This window comes from Mauremys mutica, chromosome 11 (genome assembly GCF_020497125.1).
Source record: "Mauremys mutica isolate MM-2020 ecotype Southern chromosome 11, ASM2049712v1, whole genome shotgun sequence".
Classification (NCBI taxonomy): Eukaryota; Metazoa; Chordata; order Testudines; family Geoemydidae; genus Mauremys; species Mauremys mutica.
This window is the reverse complement of record NC_059082.1, coordinates 37,691,638-37,697,907: the sequence shown is the minus strand read 5'-3', so window position 1 is coordinate 37,697,907 and position 6,270 is coordinate 37,691,638.

Here is a 6,270-nt window from a genome sequence, read left to right as displayed (position 1 = left end):
ACCACGTATTCCAGCCTCCTAATGAATCACATTCTTCATCCTTGCGGGCGCACAATGGACAATGGGCTGCTCTCTCCCTCCCTTTGATTCAGAGCAGAGGCCACAGCAGCGAGCCTGCTACTCCCCGATACAGCACAGACAGTGCAACAATGGAAGAGGAGTGTGAACTGGCCCATCCAGAGAAACATGGGACCCTGGCACGTCATGTCTGCCGGGGCCCCGCCCCTCCTATTTTACTCTGTTCACGGAGACGTTGCAGATGGTTTGGGGGGCCCGGGCCACTGGCACGATGGTCCCTCATCTCCGCCCCTCAACCCTGAGCGGGAAGCCAGGCACCGCTCTCCTCGTCGCCCAGCCCAGAGACCCCAGGGTGGGATGGTGACCCCTGTGAGGGATCTCTGCTGGTGCCCTGGAGACCAGCGCTTAGCCCTGCCCTGCCAGGGGAAACCCCTCTGATTCGCTGCTTTCCCCACTGCTCCGCCCCCCGGGGAAGAGCAGCCAATCAGAGCTGCTGGCAGGATCTGGACAAAGCTCTCTCCCTCCCCTCAGGAGCTGACTCCATTCTGAACAGGAAGGAGGAGGGAGCAGAAGAAGCCTGGCAGCTCGGAGTGGCTCCGCTCCCTCTTCCTTCCTCCTCCCCACTCCTGTGAGTAATGGGTCAGTCCCCTCCTCCCCCTCATCTCAATAGGTCAGTCTGCTTCTCGCCCCTCCCCACCAGCATTGGGTCAGTCTGCTCCTTCCCCCTCCCTCCCTCCCTCCCTGCAGCACTCAGCCTGGGCCGGGGTGAAGAGGTTCCTGGAGCAGCTGCCCCACCCCCAGAGGTGGGGGTGGGGGTGAAGAATCCCTGTGGCTGCAGGAGGAGCAGAGGTGAGACTAGGGGTCAGAGCAGATGTGGGGGGAACAGGTGGGGGCATGAGGGGGCAGAGGTAAGACTGGGGGTCAGAACAGATGTGGGGGGAACAGGTGGGGGCATGAGGGGGCAGAGGTAAGACGGGGTCAGAACAGAGGTGGGGGAAGAAGTGGGGGCACGAGGGAGCAGAGGTGAGACGGGGAGTTGGAATGGATGTGGGAGAACAGATGGGGGCTGGAGGGGACAGAGGTGAGATGAGGGGTCAGAATGGATGTGGGGGGGCAGAGGGGCAGGCACTTTCACTTTGGTAGAAAAGAGTAGGAGCCCCCAGGTTTTTTTGCCCCTTTTAGGTACTGAGCGGCCCCCAGCTAGCAGAGCTTGCGGATAGTCCCTTCTCGTTGGGTCTCTCTGCTGAATGGCTGATTCTGGTGCAGTCCCTGGCGGAGAAGCAGAACACACTGATAGTCCCACCTTTGTAGGACCGCCTTTGCCCTGGGTACCGCTGCCCCTGTCGCCAGACTGCTAGTGTTGCTGAATGAGTTCTAGACTGGTTGGGCATCTCCAACACAGCCCCAGTGCAAAGAGACGGAGATACCTGCGTTGTGGCATCTCTCTTTCTCAATGCGCCACTGCCAGATATCATTGGTGCGTCCCCACTTGTGACCTGATTCAACTCCCAAGAAACTTTCCACTTGGGCCAGGTCCATGGAGAGCTGGAGGTGCTGCTAGAGCCATGTCTGTTTCTGATGTTAATTTGAGCAGCACTGATCCTGACACAGGCGGTCTTCAGCTCATTGGCTTGTCTTGCCCGGCTGTATCTCAGGATCCGGGTTTCCACACACAGGCCACCCAGTGGGGTTTCGAGATTACAAATTCACGTCAATTCCTGATTCGGAAACAGCCTTTCTGGGAAAGACTCCTCTGGTTTAGATTTTCTGTCTCTTCCATGGGGGTCAGGGGGAGGGATAAGCTCCACCTCTCTGCAGAGGCTGTGGGAAAAACTCCCTGTGGGAACTGAGGCCTAATACAGCTCTGGGAAATGAGACCTTGCCTGGGAATTGTTCCCAGTCCCTGCTGATTGCTTGCAACCTCCCCCTTTCCAGGGACACACACACACTCTCCCAGGTGATGTGGGCTGAGATTTGCAAAAATGAGGACCTAAAATTACGTTCTTAAATCCAGATTCAGGCTCTGGATTTTTGGAAGTGCAGAATACCCATTATTATTTATTTGATGTAGGACCTATCCTGGAGACTGCAGAGAAGAACTAGGTCCCTTTGTGCTAGGCTAGAGGTGGGCAAACTATGGCTGCGGGCCACATCTGGCCCATGGGACCATCCTGCCCAGCCCTTGAGCTCCCAGCCAGGGAGGCTAGCCCCCGGCCCCTCCTCCGCAGGAAGTGGGGGGTAGGATAAGGGGCAAGGAGTGCTGTGGGGCAGTCAGGGGACAGGGATCAGTTACAGTTGGATGGGGCAGAGGTTCTGGGGGGGGCAGTCAGGGGATGGGGAACAATGGGTGTTGGATAGGCATGGAAGTCCCAAGGGGGCCTGTCAGGGGGCAAGGGTGTGGATAGGGGGGTGGGGCAGTCAGGGGACAGGGAGCAAGAGGGGGTTGGATAGGGGGTGGGGTTCTGGGAGGGGGCAGTCAGTGGCAAGGAGCAGGGGATGTTGGATGGGTTGGGGGTAGAGAAGGGGGGCAGGAAGTGGGAGGGGGCGGGGGGCCAGGCTGTTTGGGGAGCACAGCCTTCCCTACCCGGTCTTCCATATAGTTTTGGAACCTCGATGTGGCCCTCAGGCCAAAAAGTTTGCCCACCCCTGTGCTAGGCACTGTATAAACAAATAACGCAAAGATGGCCCCTGCACTAGAGGACTCGCAGTCTAGGATTTAGACTGTTTGCAACAGGGGACTAAGCAAAGACAAAGGGGAAGAGACGAGGGAACAGTGGAGGCAGATGTGACAACATGAGTTAGTGGCTCCAGTGGCCTTAGGGACCACAGGAGATTGCCAGCGTGACCAACACCAGTTGGGAGTGATTCGTGGGCATCTTAGCAAAGGTAAGTGTAATAGTCTGTATGAAGGCCTGATAGAGTTAATGGGCAGCTGGGGCCCAATCAGCACTGCCCTGCAACACCTGAAGCTGGTGTCTTCGAGGGAGGAGTTAAAAAAGGAAGAGCCCAGCTCAGCTGCTGTGGGCTGGGAGGGAGAGAAGGGACGTGTTTGTGTTGCTTTTGGACTTTGGGCACATTGGTAGGCGTGGAACTGTTCTGCGATCGAGCTCTCTGGCTAGGTTCCTTCAATCCAGAAGGTGTTGGAAGCTGGGCGGAGCAGTGAGGAACCAGTAGGGAAACAGAGGCAGCGACCCTGCTGTGCTGTACCGTGCCACAAGGAGGTGTTCAGGAATGGTGCGTGGGTGCAGTTGTTTAAAGAAGGCATTTCAAAGAGGATAATGGGGTGGCTTTGTGGGTATTGAAGCCAATGGTAGTTACAGGAGTTCACCGCCTCTGACGATTCAATTCAAGTTGGGCACCCAAAAACTGGCATACCTCAAATCTGAGGCCACATCTGATAATTTGGGTCCTGCCCTCTCGGTGCCTCTGTTTCTCCTGTAGCTGTCACAAGATAGATGATATTTACCCACTTTGTAAAGCATTTTGGGAGCCATGGGCGAGAAAAGGCAAATTGCAAATGCAATCCCAAAATGCACTTGCAAAGTCTGGCTCCGCCCCTCGTCTTTGTCCTTACCGTGTAGCCTCTTGCTCACTCAGAGAAACCTTAATTCGCTCAGTCCCAGGAGTGTCTCCTTCGGGCCTCAGCAAAGCTCCCTAGCCTGTGCGCAAGGGTAAAGACTAAAGCCAGCTCCCATCAGGGATCAGCTAAGATCCACCTTCCAGTAAAGAATATCCCCCAGATTGCTCCAGGAATCTGGCCCGCTCTGCCAGCAGCCACCACGAAAAGGAAACTGAAGAGCGAACCTGGTTCCCATTAACATTCCTGCCTTTTCCCTGTCTGCGGCCTGGCTTTGGGTGAGGACTGTGGCCCCTCCCTGCCCTGCGAGTGCACATTTTAACAGATTGATTCAATGATAAACAAACCCACTTCTGCTTCTCTTCACCCCTCAAAGCTCACTGCAAAGGAATATTCTGCCTTACTGGTGTGAGGAGGAGGTCAGGCAGGGGATTTGGGTAGGAAGTGCATCTAGTGATCTCCAGTAAATCCTTGCCACAAATCTGATGTCTTCTTCTTGTGCATCTTTGCAGCACCCCTGCCCACTCCACCTGAAATCTCACCTATCGGCACCTATATAGTAATGGAACTGGGAATGCTCATTGGTTTGGGTGGGCAGGGCTAGAACACAGTGCAAAATATCTGTTGATGTGAAAGATCAGTAACTCCAGCTCAGGTTGGACTCAACTAGCCCAAGAGCTCAGCTTGTTCACACTTTCCAACCTAATCCATGCTACCCCCTCCTGTTTTAGCTAAGGTTTACTGAATAGGACAGGAATGAGTACCTGCAGTACACACTTTGGAACACTAGAGGGAACTCTGGTGGGGGAGAAAGGAGGAATGGGATGAGAAAGTGAGATGGTCGGTCTTTTACATTGGGGAGTTGGTGAAAATAAAGGATTCTTGGTCTCTTATGTATGGTTAGATGAGAATTAACAGGACAGAATTCCATTAAATAACCTGTCTCAGGTCATATGTGAAGTCTGTGGAGGAGCAGGGAATTTCATGTTCTAGGCTAGTGCCTGAACAACCAGACCATCTTGCCACACAAGTCCCATTTGAGCCCTCCAAACGAGGCTTAAATGGGTCTTAAGCAGCGCATAAGCACAGTGCTGATCCCCTGCACAGAGTAAATTTCATCCTGCATGAATGTTAAGCTTTCTCTTTTAAGCACTCCGAAGTCTGAGATAATCAAAACTGAACTCTGCCTCCTTGGGCACAGGTGATCTTTCGATACTGTCTTTCACCACGTAATCCCAGACTGCCTCTTGGTACATCACATGCTGCTTCTGCGGCCTTGGACCCAGGTAGATCATCCTTCTATGTGTTGTGTGTCAGTCAGAGTCCATCTAAGACCTGCGTATGGAAAAGTACACAGTAAGCTATACGTACGCAGCCCACTCACGGAGGAGTGTAACATCATGGGGTAAAGAGGAGAAACATACTGGTGTGTGCAGCCCCCGCCTAGCTTTGCGGCTAAGCTACTTTTGCAGTTTGCTGCCCCAAAGCCAGAATATCCATTGAAACTGAATCCAGCTTTGCACAGAAAGCTGTATGTGTGGGGAACTCTACATGAGGGCATGTGCATTTTGCAGTGTGAGCTCGTTTTCAATTTCAGCGGCTCCTCTAATTTCCAGGCTGCCCAAGAATGGTCTCTCCAAGCAACCCTGGCTTTTTCTCTGCCCTTCCTTACAAGAGAAGTAGTATGGGCCTGATCCAAAGCCCACTGAAGTCATTGGAAAGATTCCCATTGACCTCAAGGGACCTTGCAATACAGCCCAGTAGGGGCTCCTGCTCAGGGGATGGATGAGGTACTTCACAGCAGCTGAGGCAAGGGCTGCAAAGTTTCCTCATGTACTTCATGTACAGTCATAGCTCAGCTAGTTACACATGCATGCATAGCCTGGCCTTCCTTAATGGAGTTTACGCCTGTGGAGGAGATGGGTAAGGTGTGCTGGAGAGGCCAAGTAACCAGTTTTTTCTCACAATGAGGAAAAGGGTTGTTTTATTTTCCAGGCTCCATGTTTTTAAAAGAGCCTGCCTCGTTTTGGCTCAAAACTTTCCCAAAGAGTTCCCCTTTGGGCATGGATGAAAGTCTAGACATTTTCTGTCTAAAAGGTGAAAGTTTCAGAGAGTTTTCAGTGCACGGGAAAAGGGGGTTGGAATGGAGACTGTCATGCAACATGCTGGTTGGGCCTGCTGTGATAGCGCCTTTCAGCTGAGGCTCTTGAAACGCTAAGGTTCATTAAGGGCTTGGCTACACGGTGCATTAGTCTGCCAGTTGCATGCTAGCTGGCCCCTGTGCACCCTACTGGCGTGCACCAGAAGTTCCCAAGTGCGCATGAACCAGGGCTTAAATTCAGCCAGAGTTGTCCAGAGCAGAGCGCCAGTAAATATTTTCAACCCCTCAGGAGTTTTTATAGCACTCTGGGAAATACTCTACTCTGAGAATTTAAGCCCTGGTGTGAATGTAGTAGTCACTACATCAGGGGTCGGCAACCTCTGGCATGCGGCTCGCCAGGGTAAGCACCCTGGCGGGCCGGGCCAGTTTGTTTATCTGCCATGTCGGCAGGTTCAGCCGATCGTGACTTCCACTGGCCGCGGTTCGCCGTCCCAGGCCAATGGGGGAGGCAGGAAGCGGCGCGGGTGAGGGATGTGCTGGCCGTGGCTTCCCGCCTTCCCCATTGGCCTGGGAC